The 20,640-nt window shown below is 38.3% G+C and overlaps 1 protein-coding gene across 2 annotated transcripts in view; it reads right to left on the bottom strand.

Moving 5' to 3' along the window:
- The window catches only part of LOC136834267 (uncharacterized), a 195,542-nt gene that overhangs the window by 174,562 nt on the left and 340 nt on the right, over positions 1-20,640 (bottom strand). The gene's annotated exons all lie outside the window — the stretch shown is intronic.

Below are 20,640 nucleotides of genomic sequence, written 5' to 3'. Positions count from 1 at the left end.
GTCGAAAAAGTAAATAACGAGGGATTAAAATCTAATGACCCTGTTCGTAAGTGATGGCACCGTGAGAGCAGGAGGTGGGGAGCTGGATTCGTTGAGGGAGGGGTGGAGGATGAGAAGGTGGTAGGATGTGGGAGGTAGGATGGGAAGGGGAGTATCATAAGCTCTAACTTGACAGGTTCGAATGGGAAATGGGGCCTTGAGATTTTGGAAGCTCCGACTTCAGAAAATGATAGGAATGGAATGGAATATGAGGTTTAGTCTAAACGCCAAGCACTGGAAGAATAGATGGGACATCAGAAGGAAAACAGACAGTGCTGTTTGGATGTCCTTCCGCCTACTGGTATCCTGGTATTCATGATACACCACTCACGTAACAGGTCAGGTGAGAGAGAGAGAGAGAGGGGAGGAGGAGAGGGGACGAGGGGGTGCTGGGGAAGATGGAAGAAGGACGACAACGAAAACTAGTAGGATGGGGATGGGTGGGTCCACCCTTGGAGACCTCTTACCACACCTCCCGAGTTTCTCTCTCTCTCTCTCTCTCTCTCTCTCTCACTTCCTGCCCGTGGCTAACAGCATGAAGGACGTCGACCTTAGCCTGCCCTTCTCGGCACCGCCACAACAACACCAAAATCAGTCGTAAAATGCCCCCTTTTATCTGCACCGCGTTTATGCAGGCATACGGCGTATGTCCTCTCTCTCTCGTGTACAACGAGGACCTTGGTGCACACCTTCAGAAAGGATCCTTCGTGAAGGATACGGTCGGAGGAGGAAGAAATAATCCTTCCGGCTAGCCTCTTTCAACGGGGACCCTATCACCTTCTGGGTACAGGATCGCCTCGTTCTTTTAATTTAGTGGGAAAACGTGAATTACTGAAAAAGACTATTCTTAGCTCTTGAAATATCTTCGTAACCTTTTACACATATGTACTGTTTTTCTTAACTCAACCTTTATTCTCTTGGTTTCATATTTCATTCTCTTTAAAATATCGAGTGAAGAACACGTTTAGATACATGGATCATTTTTAAGAGAGACACGTTTAAAAGTCTTCAAAACGCTAAACAAGTTTCCAGGTGTCTCTATCTCTCTCTCTCTCTCTTTCTCTCTCAAACACACACACACACATACAAACAACATACATCCACGCATGCACACACACACAAATACACACATACATACACAAATGCAAAAATATTTTTTTTTACAACTTATATCGTCCTCTCACCGTCTTTCGTAAGCGGGTGTAGCGCACCTAACTTTGTATACACACACATTTTATTTTTTCCCGTGGAAAAACTCGATTCGGGGCTCTACAAAAACTCGCAAGAGCGTCAGCCCACACGTATGAAAGCAGCATGAAAGCAGCATGAAAGCAGCAGGAGCAGCATGAAGGGAGATGATTCTAATAAAGCAGGAAAGGTGAGGCTATCTAGATAAAAAAATCTAAAAGACATCATCATATAATGTGTGACCTTGTGACGTCACTGCACTCGAAGAGTTCGGCGTATGTTATAACACTTCCTCCTTCTGGGAGAGATTGTTCTCATTGTTGTTGTAGGAGATTAAGGTGGCTGTATGCCAACACGAGCTCTTGCAGTTCCTTAGGCCTAAACTAGTTAGACTAAGGATATTGGATTACTGTCGCATCAGCTTATCATTAATAAGATTCACGTAGGCCTATCTATATTATTATGTATAATATACAATAAGTTTAGGCCTATTTATGTACAACTTTTTCACGCATAAGCTGCTGCTTCCACAGAAAAGCATGACTGAAATCACTTGCACACAGGCCTTCTTGCTGCTAACCCTGAATTACTAGCAAAGGCCCTTGCCCACAGTTCGCCCTGTAGGTATGGCAGAGCGCTGAAGGGTATAAGAGGTCTGGCATGACTCCCACGGACTCTGGCCTACCAACAGAGGCGAAAAAATGGATCAAAAGAAAGGGTCCAATCACCTAAAATAATAAACCACTCACCTCTGTATAGTCTTGTTGGACTAGGATATAAAATAAACATATATATATATAGTATATATATATATATATATGTATATATATATATATATATATATATATATATATATATATATATATATGTCTGTGTATCATCGAGAACATTCAAAACGCGCGCTACCCTTCCGGTTTTCGACTATAAATTTGGGGTTATTGGGTCCTGGTATTGTTCTACTTCCCGGCCCCCAACAAGCCTTGCCCCATGAATTTCAAGGTGTTAAGCCGACGAAGTCAAGTAAGTATACCATGTCAATGACTAGACCCAACATCACTTAACTTTGCTGATAAAAATACCAGCTGCATACCATACGTATTACTATACTTAAATAAATACGTATTACTGTATTTTAATAAATACGTATTACTGTATTCAATTGAATGCGTATTACTATACTTAAATAAATACGTATTACTATATTTAATTAAATACGTATTACTATACTTAAATACATATTACTATATTTAATTAAATACGTATTACTGTATTTAATTAAATACGTATTACTATATTTACCCTAATTAAATACGTATTACTAAACTCAATTATATACGTATTACTATATTTAATTTAATATGTACTACTATATTTAATTAAATACGTATTACTATACTTAATTAAAAACGTATTACTAAACTCAATTAAAAACTCACTACTATATTTAATTAAATACGTATTCCTATATTTAATTAAAAACGTATTACTACACTTAATTAAATACGTATTACTATGTTTAATTAAATACGTATTACTATATTTAATTAAATACTTATTACTATATTTAACTAAATATGTATTTATTATATTTAATTAAATAACTCGTACAACCAGAATTTAAAAAAAAACAAAAATCATCGGCGAATGCCATTAATATACATTAGTACATGAATTCCAAAATCACACAAAAAAAAAACCGTATCTTTTAAAATGTGTGGAAAAGTTCGCACCTCAGAAAAGAAAAAAGTCCTTTTACGCCGTCTAATAAAAGCCAGAAGCGAGTACAAATCACGGTGTTAAGGGCGCTCTCTAAAATCCCTTTTAAGAGGTCAAAAAATCCTGTTAATGTTCTCCTCGCGTAGGGGCGGCCATATCTCGTCATTTCCTAGATTATGGCAGAGTGTCATAAAGATCTCAGTAATTTTGCGAATGGCAAAGAAAGACACCCTTAGATCTGGTCATGAATGACATTCGAAGAGCTGAGAGAGAGAGAGAGAGAGAGAGACAAATGTTCAAAAGGTGTGAGAGGCAAAAATAAATGTACCTTTTTCGGGGTCAGGAACTATGCAAACAAGCATCTATGTCATCTCTCCCTGTAACCTACTCCCATGCCTCGTACATCACACAGAGAGAGAGAGAGAGAGAGAGAGAGAGAGAGAGAGAGAGAGAGAGATGGTTTCATCTAGTAAGGGTGGAGAAGGAGAACTATGTCGATGAGGCCATTTTATTTCTAGTCATAATACACATTTTGGTCAAGTAGCCAACGTATCACTCATGTTCTCTCTCTCTCTCTCTCTCTCTCTCTCTCTCAACCCCAGGCTGGAAACAACCGTTCACTAACAACAGGACCATAATTCACGACTTAGGTCAACAGTAGGATAAATATTGCCTTTTAAAGGGAAGGCGACTACAGCAGTCTATCAGAGAGAGAGAGAGAGAGAGAGAGAGAGAATACACACCCACATACAAACATACATATAGGCTATATAAATATATATATGTATATATATATTATACATATATATACATATACATATATTTTTTTATTTGAAGAGAGAGAGAGAGAGAGAGAGAGAGAGAGAGAGAGAGAGAGAGAGGCGAGAACTATTTCGTTGTCACCGCAGGTAAATATTATAAAAAAAAAGAAAGGGAAGGTTAAACTAATGTCTTACCGTGGAGCCAAATTAGCAATTACGTATCTTTATAATTTCAAACAACCTTGCAGATGAATATTATACGCACCTAATATACTTTTTATTATTCTGTAACCGCAAGAGTTCTTCTCATAATTACTTGATAACCGATTATACCTCATCCACAGCAAGAAGTTAAGTTTCTATGTTACATTAACTTCACAAAAAAAAAAAAAAAATTGAAGACAGCGATTACCATTACCACATCAATCATCAAAAACTAATTCTGTTACACTGAGCTGGCTGTATGCCAGCACAACTCTTGCCCCTTTGAGGAACCCTTATTAAAGAGCACCAATCCCATCAATGAATTATCTGTCATTTGGCAGCAGCGGATAAATAGGGCCTCAGGGACACGCGCTTAATGAAGACATAAAAATAGCACAAGTTAAAAATAGCAATTAGCCCTTTAAAACTTATCATTCGCAAGGCGGGGAGGGAGGAATGAATGAGGCAAAAGGGCAAATGCCAACGCGTCTTGAACGCGTCGTGGGGTCGGCTTTAGGTTAAACAAGGAGTAGGGCTCCATCACTCTCCCCTCTTAAACCTAAAACGTTCAGTACAAACGTTCAATTATTCAACAGGGTTGCAAGTCTTTGCAGGAAAAATGTAACATTTTTTTTCTTCCCATAGAGAGGGGAGGTACCTAAAAATTTTCTTTAAACCTAAATTATTCGTCAAATACAAAGTTTAGAGATTCGACAAGCACATAAGTTTTTTACATAAACTTAAAACGTTCAATACAAACGTTCAATTATTCAACACGCCTGCAAGTCTTTGCAGGAAAAATGTAACATTTTTTTCCCCTCAGAGAGGGGAGGTACCTAAAAATTTTCTTTAAACCTAAATTATTCCTAAAATACAAAGTTTAGAGATTCGTCAAGCACATAAAATTTTTACATAAATTTAAAACGTTCAGTACAAACGTTCAATTATTCAACAGGCTTGCAAGTCTTTGCAGAAAAAACTTAACATCTTTTCTTCCCATTTCTAAATTTTTTTAAATCTCTAAAAATATTCGTCAAATACGAACGTTGAAAGATTCGACATGCACATAAGTTTTTTACATTAAACGTTCTATACAAAACGTTCAATTATTCAACACGCTTGCAAGTCTTTGCAGGAAAAATTTTCTTTAAATATCTACAAATATTCCTCAAACACGAACGTTTAGAGATTCGACAAGGACAAAAGTTTTTTACATAAACTTGAAACGTTCAATACAAACGTTCAATTATTCAACACGCTTGCATGTCTTTGCAGGAAAAATTTAAAATTTTTTCCTCCCACAGAGAGGGGACGTATCTAAAAATTTTCTTCAGTTCAAATCTCTAAAAATATTCGCCAGATACGAACGTTTGAAGATTCGACAGGCACAAAAGCCTTTGCAATAAACGTTGCATTTTACTTTATCCACATAAATTGGGTACATAAGTTTTTCACCTAAATCTAAAACGTTTAATGCAAAAGTTTCAACAATCACCAAACACAGTACCACAATTCCTCGCATAAAACAGTCATGAAAGACTTCCATATAAACGTTTTTTTTTTTTTTTTATAAAAAGCTGCCCCCGTATACAGGTAGGGTTTTTACTCCCGTCTACACAAGTCTGACCATACGTTTAAAAGAACCACCACAAACGCTCATTCGCAACGGAACTGTATCATTTATTTTTCTACTCATAGTAGAGTAGGATAATACCAAGTGTTCTTATTAAACCTAAAGCATACGTCATTACAAGCTTTAAAAAACAAACACACACACACATAGAAGTCTTCGCAATCAAACATTATCTTTGACCTTCAGCACAAAGAAAGGTCGAGCCTGACATTTTTGCATACATCTAAAACATAAACCTACTGATTTTTAAAAGAGTCAATATACTGTTCTAACCAGGAAACATTAACGCGTCTTGGCATGGCTCCCTTACTTCCATTAACGTGTTTACCTAAACAAAAAGCATTCGTATATAGAAATGTTTAAACATTCAACACGTCATTCTTCATAAGAAAACTGGCCACACAGGCCTTAGCCATAGCGTTATAAATTATTTGACCCACTTAGAGTATAGCAATACATAAAACTTTTACAAAAAAAAAGTACCTAAAAGTTTTGACATGAACGTAAAATACTGGTCAACGAATGAGTTTCAAGATTCAGCGCGCACTGTTCTTTCCAAAGAACATTCTTTCATTCTCTCCCCACCTCCAAACAAAGGCTTCAAAAAATAAATATAATCGGTTTAAATAACTTGTGCAAGGTCAGTAACTAAAGCTTTTACCTGAAACATTCGTTGACACAAACATTTAAAGAATTCAAAATTAATACGATTCTCCGCAAGAAACGTCGACTTTCATTTTTCTCCCACACGTAGTGGAGGTAGCACAAGAGTTTTTTTTATCTAATCCTATAACATTCGTTGATACAAACGTTCAAATATTCAAGAAACAAGGACATGGCCTCGATAAAAACGCTAGCCTTTACTTTTCCAATAAACGGTTGGGTAACACCGAAGATACCTAACGTTTTCATATTGAACGCACGTTCACAACTTTTTCCTTAGTTTTCCTTTCAAATTCATCGATGCAAACGTTGTTTCTTTTTAATTAAACGCTTAAACAAACGTCACTATAAACGTTTCGAAGTTAAACAAATAAACAAATTCCCCTGAATTACGCTACTGGAATGGAATGGAATGGAATAGAGAGTTAGGCCAAAGGCCAAGCACTGGAACCTATAAGGTCATTCAGCGCTGGAAAGGCAAATGAGAGTAGGTAAGTAGGTCGGAAAGGTGTAACAGGAGGAAGAAAGCAAGATGGAAGAAAGAGAATATGAAAGGAGGTACAGTAAAATAAATGAAAGGGGTTGCTGCTAGGGGCCGAAGGCACGCTGCAAAGAACCTTAGTAATGCCTACAGTGCACCGCATGAGGTGCACTGACGGCGCTACCCGCCCCTACGGAGTTGGAGAGCTGACGTGAGACCTGTACCACACTTTTACCACCAAATGAAATAATCACACCTTTGGGGGTGAGGATTACCTAACTGAGACATCCCCCCCCCCTCTCATTTTAATCATCATATATGCAGATCTTGACAGGGTACTGATCACCTACATCTGTTATTCTCATTTGACTTCCTCTTCCCATCCCATCTGCAACTTACAACAGTCGACTGACAACCAGGTACACAATCATTGCTTTCCAGAGTCTCACTAGGTATTTAGGAAAATGCGGCCATAACGTTTCTTTCCAAGCCCGGATGAGAGAGAGAGAGAGAGAGAGAGAGAGATTAATATTCCTCACTAGAAAGAATTTATAACTGTTTACTTTAAAAGAACATACTAGAGAGAGAGAGAGAGAGAGAGAGAGAGAGAGAGAGAGAGAGAGAGAGAGAGAGAGAGAGAGAGAATTAATATTCCTCTCACGAAAAAAAACTTATAACTGTATACTATAAAAATCTACTTCGGAAACATAGGCAAGAGAGAGAGAGAGAGAGAGAGAGAGAGAGAGAGAGAGAGAGAGAGAGAGAGAGAGAGAGAGAGAAATTAATATTCCTCTAACTAAGAAAGAACTTAAAAATGCTTACTTTAAAAATCTACCTCGGACATAGGCTAGAGAGAGAGAGAGAGAGAGAGAGAGAGAGAGATTAATATTCTCTCTAACTAAGAAAGAACTTAAAATGTTTACTTTAAAAATCTACTTCAGGAAACTTAGGGCTGTAATGAGAGAGAAAGAGAGAGACAGACAGACAGAGAGAGAGTTTAATATTCCCCCAACTAAGAAAGAACTCATAACAGTTTACGTTAAAAATCCACGACGGGAAAATACAAGAGAGAGAGAGAAAATACAGAGAGAGAGAGAGAGAGAGAGAGAGAGAGGCAGGCAGGCGACTGACATTTCAAAAACTTTCCAGAGGAACAGTTTGCCATGCAAATACCCCCAAGCAAACACTCTGCCTCCACGGTGGGCCCTTTAAGAGAACAGGATTAACTCAGCTCAGTCGAAGATCTGGCACTGATGGGATATATAGGTACGTGTGATCACGGCCTCAGCGTTACAATGCAAAGGTTATGGTCTATCGTTAAAACCGCATTTTAACCGTGTTTGCATTCCATTCTCTCTCTCTCTCTCTCTCTCTCTCTCTCTCTAAGAATGGCCCAGATTATTCTCTCTAAAAATCAACTGCTTTTTCTAAATTAACGAGACAATGAGAAATAGTTCACATCATGAAAATTATTATTCTCCTTTGTGCGAATACTTCCCAATTATTTAAACAACTGAACTTTTCTTCTAAATGTAACGATACAATGAAAATATTGTCATAAACTATCATTCTCTCTCTCTCTCATCTTATTTTAACCAATCAGCTTCTCTTCCAAATTAATGAAAACAAAATTGTTCTAAAAATCATCTCTCTCTCTCTCTCTCTCTCGCTGTGCGAATGGTTTCCCAGTTATTTTAACCAATCAGTTTCTCTTCCAAATTAATGAGAAAACAAAATTGTTCACACGTAAAAATCATCTCTCTCTCTCTCTCTCTCTCTCTCTCTCTCTCAATCCATGCTAACGGAACTGAAGGACTCGGTTACCTGTTCTGTCGACGCGCAAAAACAAATCAGAACATTCATTTACAATCTATATAATCTCGCTTGACATAACAAATGCCTTTGTCTCAATGTAACTTACGAACCTGATCATTTGGCTGCAATTCATTCTGTTTTTCGGCGAAGCCTAATTCGGTGAAATTCCTTCGATTTACTAAAACGCCGTCTTGTTGGTCGGTCGAGCGAACTGAGAATTCGTCCAAGCTACGAATTATTACGGTTGTGTGGTTATAATGCGACCAGTTTGTCTGTCTGTCTGTCTATCAAACATGACATTTCCTCCTTTCGACGCTTTGTGAAGTAGTAGGCTTCTAAGGGTCATTTGCACTCGGCTGTGCAACGCTCGTCCTTGACGTTCGTGGTACACATATCACCTGTAGCCTAACTGTCTGTGTGTTATTTCGCGTGCCATTTTCGCGTAGCCCGGATTTCGGGACCGTGTTTTTCTCCTGGAAACGTGCCGGATTATCGGAGACGTACCCGCGTTTTCTCCTGTGTGAACGTGCCGGATTATCGGAGACATAACCCCGGATTATCAGAACTTTTACCAGCGTTTTCTCCCCAGTGGAACATGCCGGATTATCGGAGACGTAACCGTGTTTTCTCCTGTGCGGAACGTGCCGGATTATCGGAGACATACCAGCGTTTTCTCCTGTGTGAACATGCCGGATTATCGGAGACGTAACCGCGTTTTCTCCTGTGCGGAACATGCCGGATTATCGGAGACATGGAGACATAATCGGAGCATACCCGCATTTTCTCACTGTATTGGAACATGCCGATTATCGGAGACACACCGCGTTTTCTCCTGTGGAACATGCCGGATTATCGGAGACATTCGGAGGAACATGCGGACATGGAGCACTACCGCGTTTTCTCCTGTGTGGAACATGCCGGATTATCGGAGACATACCCGCGTTTTCTCCTGTGTGGAACATGCCGGATTATCGGAGACACCGCGTTTTCTCCTGTGTGGAACATGCCGAATTATCGGAGACATACCCGAATTATCTTGAACGTAAGGACAACCGAATTAATATTCTAGTGGCAGTAATAGTAGGAAGGTGAAACATTTTGAAGATGAGAAAGAAAATAGCGAGAACATTAATATGCTACACAGATTAGTGCCGGTTGTACGCTGAAACGAATGAAATATAAAAAGGACAATATGGATACCCCAATTAATATTCTAACAGAAGAAGCAGTAGTCGGCTGGAACATATTAAAAATAAGAATGATGTTAAGATACTGATAATAGTAGTAGTAGTGGTGGTGGTGGTGGTGGTGGTGGTGGTGGTGGTGGTGGTGGTGGTGGTGGTGGTGGTAGGGCAGTATCCAGCCACAAGACTCAAAATAGAAAGACCAACATCCTTCGCGAACGTAACTCAACGATCTTGATAAACCAAAAAAATTCTGGTACATCAAGGCAATCTATATCAATTTGAGAGAGAGAGAGAGAGAGAGAGAGAGAGAGAGAGATCTAACCGCCAAGGACGCAAGCCTACCAGGCTAAAGACACAAATCTTCATTAGCATCCCCTGAAGAACGCGGTGTCAAAATAACGGCACACAATAATAATAATAATAATAATAATAATAATAATAATAATAATAAAATAATAATAAAATAAATAAATAAATAAATGAAAATGGAAATCTCTGAGAAACAGGGCCAAAAGGGCTGTGGCGTTTTTGACTTGACGCTGGGTAGAGAAGGTAATACGTGTAAAATGCGCGCATACCACGAGCGGTAATGTCCGACGGAGCCAAAGTATAATGGACATTTTAGCATTAATAATTATGACGGTAACGACAGTTACATAACCTCAAGGAGGACTAACAGTACCGCAAAGACGCATACGCTATGAAAAAAAAAACTATAAAAAACAGATTACTGTCACACTGACTAAAGCTGAATTACTGAACACAAAAAAATAAAACCAAACCGATAAAATCTCGTGACTGCAAAAATACGTCAATAGAATACCGTTACTCAGCATAACACGTAACCCTGAATAATTCAAGCTGGACACGACGCTCTGCCCAGTGCAAGATCGTAAATCCAATAAACATGTCTACCAGACGGCGACTAGATATCTACTGGTACTCGATAACCCCTCGGAGTCCGTTCGGAATGGAATCGAGATAATCTTGTACATTTTATATCAGCAGAACGACAACATGTTATTCAGAGGTGGATTTGGATAAATATATTGTAACTGCGAGCTGGGAGGTTGGATAAATATATTGTAATCCGAATTGAGAAGTTGGAGAATGTACTGAAATACGAACTGGGAGGTTCGATAAATATACTGTATTCCGAACTGTGAGGTTGGATAAATATACTGTAATCCGAACTGTGAGGTTGGATAAATATACTGTAATCCGAACTGAGAGGTTGGATAAATATATAGTAATACGAACTGAAAGGTTGGATAAATATATTGTAATCCGAACTGAGAAGTTGGATAATGTAATACAATAAATCAGGCAGTGAGAGGTTGGAACCATACTGTAATCCGAACTGAAGTTTTGGATAAATATATTGTAATACGAACTGGGAGGTTGGATAAATATATTGAAAGCCGAACTGAGAAGTTGGAGAATGTATTGTAATACAAACTGGGAGGCTGGATAAATATATTGTAATCCGAACTGAGAGGTTGGATATATTGTCATACGAAGTGTTCGTGACAATTCAGTTTCCATAGGCGTGTGCATCAGGTTTCTCGAATAGTGTTACGTTTATAAACCATTTGTATTGAATTTACAAAGAATGCCTGCATTAGAATATTGATAAAAATTCCTCGTTAATACGTAATCACAAAAAATTCCCCATAAAGTTTCACATATGCAAACATAAATTCAATTTTTATGAGAACTTACATTAAACCTGAAAATGCCCACAATGAGCAAATATTCCTGGAATAAACGCAATGCATAGCCATACTGAATCATTACCTCCGCTGGTTTCTCAAGCCTCCTGTTACCAGCTGCCACTCGGAATAGGCTCCTAAGGTCAGCTGCAACTGAACTGAACTGAATATACAATTTAGGCCAAAGGCCAAGCACTGGAACCTATGAAGTCATTCAGCGCTGAAACGAAAAATGACAATAAAAGATTTGACAGATGTAACAGGAGGAAAACCTCGCAGTTGCACTATAAATCAATTGTTAAGAGAGGGTGGAAAGTAAGATGGAGGAAGAGAATATGAAAGGGGGTACAGTAAAAGGAACGAAAGGGGTTGCAGCTAAGGGCCGAAGGAGCCGAAGGCACGCTGCAAAGAACCTTAAGTAATGTCTACAGTGCACCGCATGAGGTGCACTGACGCACTACCCCCCTACGAAGAGTTGCAATGGAGCTTAACGCCTGCCATTCACTTCCCGGTCATCCATCCAACTACTGACCTGACCCACTCTGTTGCTCGAATTTCGCGGCCGGATATCGAGAGTAAAGTGACCGTGTTACCGCCTGACACAGTTAAACGCCCATGGAATGACCACATTCGTTATGTATTCCAAATGCATTAGGGTCAAGTTTCCCTGAATCACTTTAGATAGCGAGACGAGACAAATTAAATTTGGTGCCTCGTTAATTCCAGCCAACACCCCCTCGAAAAATAAAACAAAAAAAGAATAGAAAACTACCATTTATCACATCAGTCTACACAGACACCTTTCAAAATAGGTAGCTAAAGGAAAACTGTGACGAAGATTTATTCCAGAAAAAGGGGTGGCTCCAGAGAAAAACAAGACGATGGTCACTGTCACATTCATACTGTAATCATCATTATTAATATAAGAAGTGTAATACTGAATGGATTCTTCCGAATACGCTGAACCGGAATAAACAATTAACAACTGGACAGAGAATAAAACCACAAAAAATATAAAAAATAAGTTAACATACAGAATGTAAAATTAAAAATAATAAAAGAGTTATTATGATAGTTACAAAAAGAATGCAAAATAATAACTAATAACAAAGACAAAAATCAGCCACAAAGGACTCAAAAGAGATCCTGCAACTACAGCAGGATAAAGTGCAGGTCACTCAGTCAGTCGCAGCGACGAATATCCTTTGAGGAATTGGTCGCAACCGAGGCAGTGCCAGTCTCAACAAATCGCCAGCGGCCCTCTTAACCTACATTCCCTCTACCTCCATCAACCTCCTCCCCCTCCCTCCCCCTTAAACGCCTCCTCTTCTCCTCCTCCTCCTCCTCCTCTTCTACCCCTCCTCCTCCCCCTCTTCTCTTTTCTTCCTCCTCCTCCTCCTCCTACTCTTCTACAAACTGCTTGTTGCGAACTCCCCGTGAAATAGAGACGTCGCCACTTCTGTTTACCGACTTCTCTTTATGTACGTCTGCTTCTGTTTGTTTGTTTGTTGTTGTTGTTCTGTTTATGTACGTCTGCTTGTGTTTGTTTGTTTGTTGTTGTTGCTCCGTTTATGTACGTCTGCTCCTGTTTGTTTGTTTGTTGTTGTTCTGTTTACCGGAAGTTATTCTTACACCTAAATTGCAATAGTTTTTTACCACATCGTCGTTTCCGCATAAAAAAAAAAAAAATTATACAATAGATCGATAAAGGGTTGAAAACACTGTCATTTAATTAATACATCTTGGAAAATTAATACAAGTAGATATAATAAAGATATAACTAATAGTATCACAACCAACAACGGCAATATTGTGGGTAATAATAATAATAATAATAATAATAATAATAATAATAATAATAATAATAATAATAATAATATCACTGAGCGATACTTGGGCTCCATGTAAAAATTACTTTTTTTTTTGCCAGCACAATCCTTGGGTTAAAGAGAGAGAGAGAGAGAGAGAGAGAGAGAGAGAGAGAGAGAGAGAGAATTTTTTTTTACAAAGAATTTCTTCAGAACTTATCTCACGAGCGCACACAACCAGGAAATAGCCTAATAATAGTGCAAAGACACACCGGAAACCACTAGACCACCTTCATTCAAATTACCGGTACTTTTAGTCACAGGATGTGAGTCAAAAGATGCAGAATGAATCGCGAGACAATAAATACTGCGGAAGAATAATAATCAATAGAACGTAGAAGAGATCATCAATAAGAAATATGACCATCATCTGCTTGTATGATGGATTCATTATTTTCGTGCGACACAGACACGAGAGAGAGAGAGAGAGAGAGAGAGAGAGAGAGAGAGAGAGAGAGAGAGAGAGAGAGAGAGAGAGAGAGAGAGTTCCGTGACTGACCGTACCTGGAATGACGGTCTGGTAATGTTCCAGCGGAATTAATACGCTACAGAGGAAATGACAGTTAATGACCAGTACACAATATGCCTGTGTTTGTCTTACCTCAGCTTTGCCTGTCAATATCATGGAGCTTGTTTCGTTATCATTTTCTTTTGCGTTATGTGTAATATATACATAATATACATATAGGCCTATATATATGATATGTATATATATACATATATATATACACCCACATGTATATCTATATCTATATATATATAGATATATAACTATACCTATATCTACTGTATATATATATATATATATACATATATATACATATATATAATACATTTCCAAACAACACCGTAATCAATATTATGAAACGAAAATGTTCAAGGAATATGAAAAGTAACTGCCAATAATAAACTCTGAAAGTACGCACGCGCACCCCTCCAGAGAGAGAGAGAGAGAGAGAGAGAGAGAGAGAGAGAGAGAGAGAGAGAGAAGGGTGGGGGCGGGTGGACTTTAACATGTAATCGGTTGCAACCAAAGAGGGGTGTGGGATTACATTGTTAAGTCCTCCCCTCGTGTGGATTCGCTACAAATTTAATTAGACAAGGATTTTTTTTTCCACGCCGATTTTCGTCGGTGTGTGTGATATCGATTTAAGAACAACTAGACAGAAATTCACATCTGTAAAACATCACGGCTGATCGGGAGTGAATTTAAGTTAGTCTCAATTTACATTTGAAGAGGCATTTTTAGCACTTTTGGTCGGTGGTGGCTAGCCTAGAGATGTCTCGTAGGGTAGTTAAGTCACTTCACAGGGACTCAGATACCAAATTTTGGTGTCAGCATAGCTGACGGATTTTAAAATGGTTTCCACTTAGAAACTGTGAAATCAATTTAAGGGGTCAACACTTTTTTCCGCGTCCATTATTAAAAGGAACCGGTATATAATCTACCCTTAGGATTATAATGCCTTTTAATCCTTTACAAATTCTACTTCCCTGTAAAGTTTTACCAGGAAATACATAAATAAAAAAGTTTCAAAACTTGTGAGGCCTACAAACTTCAATATTTCCACAGGCTAAGTCTCCTGGGGAAAGTGATTTAACTACATCAGTTGCGGATATAAAAAAAATGATGAATGGATGTAAACAGCCGGATAATACGAAAAATATATGGGAAAGAAACTAGAACACCAAATCTGGAATTATAATGGAACACAACTGCCAAAATCACCACTGGACTCATAAAAAGGATTGGTAGACTTAGCACCAGTCCTTCTTGAACTTCGAGAGATTTTTCTGTCATTGTAGGCCTATATGAAGTCTTTCACACACACTGCTTCCTTTGCACTGCGTTGGGCCTCACTTTCGTTAATTGCGATGGACAAACTATAATTGAAGTCAGAAATCTGTGACTGATTTATGATGATCATGAAGTAAACAACACCATTGCTTCACTTCAGTCAAGGTATGTTTGATGCTCACGCACAATTTCATCAACAATACCCTTGCTCAGGTCAGATCTTCAGTGACCACAACACCAAAATCTTTGCCTTGGACTTTCCGTTGATTACTCCAAAACTTATGGTCTGGACTCTTCTGTCGATTACTCAGTAATTTTTGACCTGGACTTGTCGTTTACTCAAAGCCTTTGACCTGGATTCTGCTGATTGCTCCAAAACCTTTGATCTACACTCTTAACTGAATACTGACTCATTCTGACGCGGATTTTTCGTTGGTAACCCATAACTCTTGGAACTGGAAGAAACTGTGGACCTAAGCACTTACAAACTTTCTATTACTGTGATAAAACTTTGTCTAAAACGTCTGCACAACATACAGAGGCCATAACAACTTCTTGGATCCAACTTACTACTGACAAGCTACTTTTTAATACACTGGTAACCTGGGGTACCGGACGCCTTCCTTGTTCAGTAACGTGCCGGTTGTAAAACGAAAAAGATTTCTCCCTCCTTTGTAAAGGCTTTTATTACCATCTGATGAGAAATCCTGATAAAATGTGACGTCAGCGACCGAGGTTTATGTGTTTAGGAAGTTAACTCTCGTAACAGTTTTATAGCGCTAGTGTCAATGATGACTTAGCAACATTAAGAAGTTGCGTTTTCAGATGCAGAAGAATAACAGTTTTGTCACGTGCACCGTCTAATACTTTTTTTTAACGTAGTGATCTTTAAAAACCATTGATGGAATAAGTAAAATGACATGTGGTATTTCAACTGTCAAACTTTTCTCCGGCCGTTTCCTCCGAGAATTCAGTATTCAACCCTTGAGAAATTACTCTCACTCGAACAAATGAGAACTTACATTATTTATAACTTTGATCGGAAGCTGAAAATGCTGAACAGGAATAGTAAGGACAGAGACTGACGCATCGTAATTATTAGGAGAAAAAATTTTTAATATATATTTTTCCTCAACAACCGGTTTATGCCTAGGCCTAAGTATTTGCAGCTTCAAAAGAATTTACGAGTCTTAACTCGAACCCCAAATAATGAGAGAGCCTTTCTCTCGAGATCAAGTGTACTTCGGTAATCGTGATTAAGGCTTTTAGACTTCCTCTTCCGAGATCGGGTCATGAATCGAGGTCAGTATTTTTCCAGCTCAAAAATAATACCGATGTTATTTCTATTTTTCATTTTTACTCTTTGCATTTAAAGTTGACAATTTAAGAGGATCATTCTAATTTATTTAAAGGAAAAAAAAAAAAACTACACGCAGGTCGGATCACGAAGGCTGGAGTTTAACTATAAAAAAAAATTCTAAAACAAGAACAATCAACAGTGACGGAATACGAGAATTTCAAGGGAATGCCCCCATGCTAATTCATACCTCGACGGGCATTCACTCCCAGGTTCCTTGGTTGCGGGCCGACCACAGAAAAGAGAGAGAGAGAAAAAATAATAAGTATACTTGAGAGAGAGAGAGAGAGAGAGAGAGAGAGAGAGAGAGAGAGAGAGAGAGAGAGAGAGAGAGAGAGAGAGACTCTGAAAAGTCAGAAAACATTTCCCCATTTCCTAAGACCTTGAAATCAATCCGAGGGACAAAGCAAAACAAATAAGCGCTAAATCCACTTACGATAAAAGTGAGCACAACAAAGGAAGCCTCTGTGTAGGATGCGAGGGGGACACTCACTACAGGGCCTGGATGAAAGAGAAGTAGGTCGTGAAGGATCTGGTATCATCGGAGTCATCATTTGGGAATATACCTATATATGTATACATGTATACTTTTGGGCGTCCTGTATATGATGTATCTTTTACTGATGCTACGCCTTTCACAGGGTGGGAGGGGGTGTCCAATAAACTAGCCTCTCGCGAGACAAAATTCAAAATTGCATATATTCTATATAGGCTATATATACTCGTACATGTAACGCACAAACACACACACACACACATATATAAATATATATATATAAATATAAAGAGAGAGAGAGAGAGAGAGAGAGAGAGAGAGAGAGAGAGAGAGAGATGCGTCATATGTCGAGGAGAATTGCGAACTTCATGGCATAATCTTCGTTATTATATATTTTCTTAATCTGACAGACAAAAATTCAATGAATAATGGATCTCTTCCTCATTTCCCACACAATAATAATAATAAAACCAGATATATCTGAGAGAACACACACCGTTGCCAACGATTAAAAATACCTGGGTGCGAACAGCCGTCAGATTCTCCAACACCTAACCAAGGTGGAGTTTTATTTTTAATGCTATTTGGTGTAAAATATACAGCTCGTTTATACAGAACACATATTAAACAGAGCCTGTACAACATCGATTTCATTAATAAGACACAGGCTATTATGATCTAAATAGAAGCCATCACATCAGTTTCATTAATAAGACACAGGCTATTATGATCTAAATGACTGAATGTCAAAAATTATCATGACAATTCAAGACACTAGACTATTCTGCGCAGCAATAAAAAATACGAAGCGAAATAATACACAGACCTTTATGATCTAAGGCTAATGAATGCCAAAAAAATATTAAAACAATTAGAGAATCTTAAGCCAGTCTCCATGACGAATATAAAAAATTACAAACGAAGAATACTTGAATAACGTCTTTGAAAAGGGGTAATAATCTTTTTCCTTCGCTCTGATTTTTCAATCTCCAATGAATTACACCAATAAAGAACCGGTTAGCACTCGGTGAAGCATGAGCAGATAGAAAGAAACCAAGATGGCGTCACTCTCTACCAGAAATGGGGTCCCAACCAAGGTCACATGACACTAAATCCTCAGACTCTACCCCACTAAAAAAATTGGTGGTGCTTGAGTCCATATCTGAATCACCACCGCGACTTAATGCATTGATCGCCTTTCAACGGCCTTTTACGGTAAAAGGTAGAATGAAAATCCACTACATTTAAATGTTAGGATTTTCTAACAATACATAATAAACTTATAATAGTATTCCGGCATTGTATGTCTTCTATACAAGGCATGGGATAGCAATTCACCTACACCGGATTCCTAAATGGATCAATACTGAAACCTAACCAGTCTATAAATAATTTTTTTTCTTTCAAAATTACTTTCAATCCGATGATTACTCGTGATCTACACCGTGATGATCCGTCATCATGATCCGGACCTAGGTGATCCATTTACTGAGTATCTTTTCCATGGTTCAGATCTTGATGTCCTTTAAATTCTGACCTGTACCTTGATGATCCCAAAGGCAGATCCGACGCTGCTCCTTTTATTTTGATCCGGATCTAGTAGGGCCATTATTCTAATCTGGATCTTCATTGCGCTTATCCAGAACTAAGCTTACACGATTCCTGAACCTGAACTATGAATATTATCTTTTTTTCCATACCGAGATAACCGGATTTACTGTTATTGTCTGGATCTTTAATAACAAATCTTGATGATCCCTCATCACGATCCTGATCTCAACGACAGAATCCGACGATTTATTTTCCCTTATCTGGAAAAAGATCTCAATGATCCCTTATAATGATCAGGACCCCCAAAACTCCTTTATCTGATCCGGAACTCAAAGTTCATTTATTCAAATCTGGACTTCGATGTATTGATCCCTTATCTTACCCAGATCCAGCTGATCCGTTATCTTAGGCTAATCCAGATCCAGACGATCCTTATCCGAATCTACAGTAGATCCGGTTGATCTCTTTTCCTACATCGGATTTATTTTTCTAACTCTGGTAAGCGTCCTGATAACACCAAAAATCTTGTTTAATCATTAGTACATGATCAACCTTTCCGACAAGTACCAATTAAATTCATCAGTAATTGTGTAAAATGTCGGTACCTGTTCACAGTGTCCTCTCACCGTATAAAAACTAATCTCCGTCCAATGGCAGCCTTCCAAAAACAAACCAACACATACAAAATACAAAAAACAAAACTGACATGACCCAAGGTGTTGGCAAACTTAACTGTAAAACTTCCAAGAAATCTATCCACAATATATACGAGTAGTCCTGCTGTATGTCAGCCTCACAAAAAAAACACATATAAGCAAATAACTTCCTGACGCGTTAATAATAATAATAATAATAATAATAATAATAATAATAATAATAATAATAATAATAATAATAACAACAACAGTAATCATGGTTTATATTCCAAGTGATATAAACCAATAAATAATCACGAATAATCATAAAAACGACATTTAAGATATATGCAATGTTTAAAACGCCATCATAACTTGTAATTTACATCTCATGGATATTCAGATCACAGGCATTTATTCTTTTATGATGACTAACCAGTCAGCAATGTCCAATCGATCTGTAGGCTAACTCTGCAGCGAATACTCACTTCAGTAATTCAGCAACTGCTATTCAATCATTGTCAGCTACAAGATGTCTGACATTTCTGCACATTAAATACTGACAACAAGTCATTCCTCAAGGTCTTTATCATTGCTAAGAATATATTCCGTTCGTTAGCAGCAAAATGTTACGATTATAGACTACGGTCAAATATCCCATTCAACGGTAAATTCATAGCTGGCCATAACTGCAAAGGAAGTCACAACGAGAGAGAGAGAGAGAGTCCAGAGAGAGAGAGAGAGAGAGAGAGAGAGAGAGATTGTTGTATGACCTTTCATCTTACAGTCAAAACAAAACTATCAGACTCAGTTACAGAATCCGGGTAGCCTGCCTTTTATATACTTTTGAATTTATAATCGGATGTCTGTAAAGGAAAAAAAAAGGAGTAGGATTAGTTGGCATTGGTTAAAAATAACTTAAAATCAAAACGATGAAAACCTAATAAGGGTCCTTTACACCTAATACTAATAAAACTCAGAACTTATCAGCTCAAGACTGTCATTAAATTTTGGTGTAAGCCATTAACAACAATATGAGATTAAAGTACAGCAAGGTGGTACTTTTTCTTTTACAGTCTGACCATAAACCTAATAGTGAAAAGAAAAGGTTGAAGTGTGCATAAAGCAATTCGACAAGTTTGGCCACACAAACCAGCGCGGCGAATAACGAGGAAAGAATTATACGTCTCGGTCGTAACCTGGAATTTGCTACAGCCGTGGAACACCTGCAGCAGGTGTAGAGCCCTCAACAACGGCTACGACACGGATGAGTGGCAAGTGTAACTGGCGACACAAACCAGGAGGGAAGCTACTAGGTCGCAGGTGACAAACCTGCGTGGTTTAGTATAAAACGACAAACCTGGCAGCAGCGGGGATCTGATACCTTTGCTTTTTGCCCCTAACGACAACAACAACAAATCGTAAAGAATAAGCGATTTTATATCTCTGCCTGTGTGACATAATTCGCGTCCCCAAGCAAAACATTCGCGAACTCTCCTTAATAATACGGGCCACATGCCTCTTAAGTACATAGCT

Source organism: Macrobrachium rosenbergii, chromosome 53 (assembly GCF_040412425.1).
Source record: "Macrobrachium rosenbergii isolate ZJJX-2024 chromosome 53, ASM4041242v1, whole genome shotgun sequence".
NCBI classification, from domain to species: Eukaryota; Metazoa; Arthropoda; class Malacostraca; order Decapoda; family Palaemonidae; genus Macrobrachium; species Macrobrachium rosenbergii.
The sequence above is the reverse complement of the archived record's forward strand: the minus strand, read 5'-3'. Positions and strand labels throughout refer to the sequence as shown.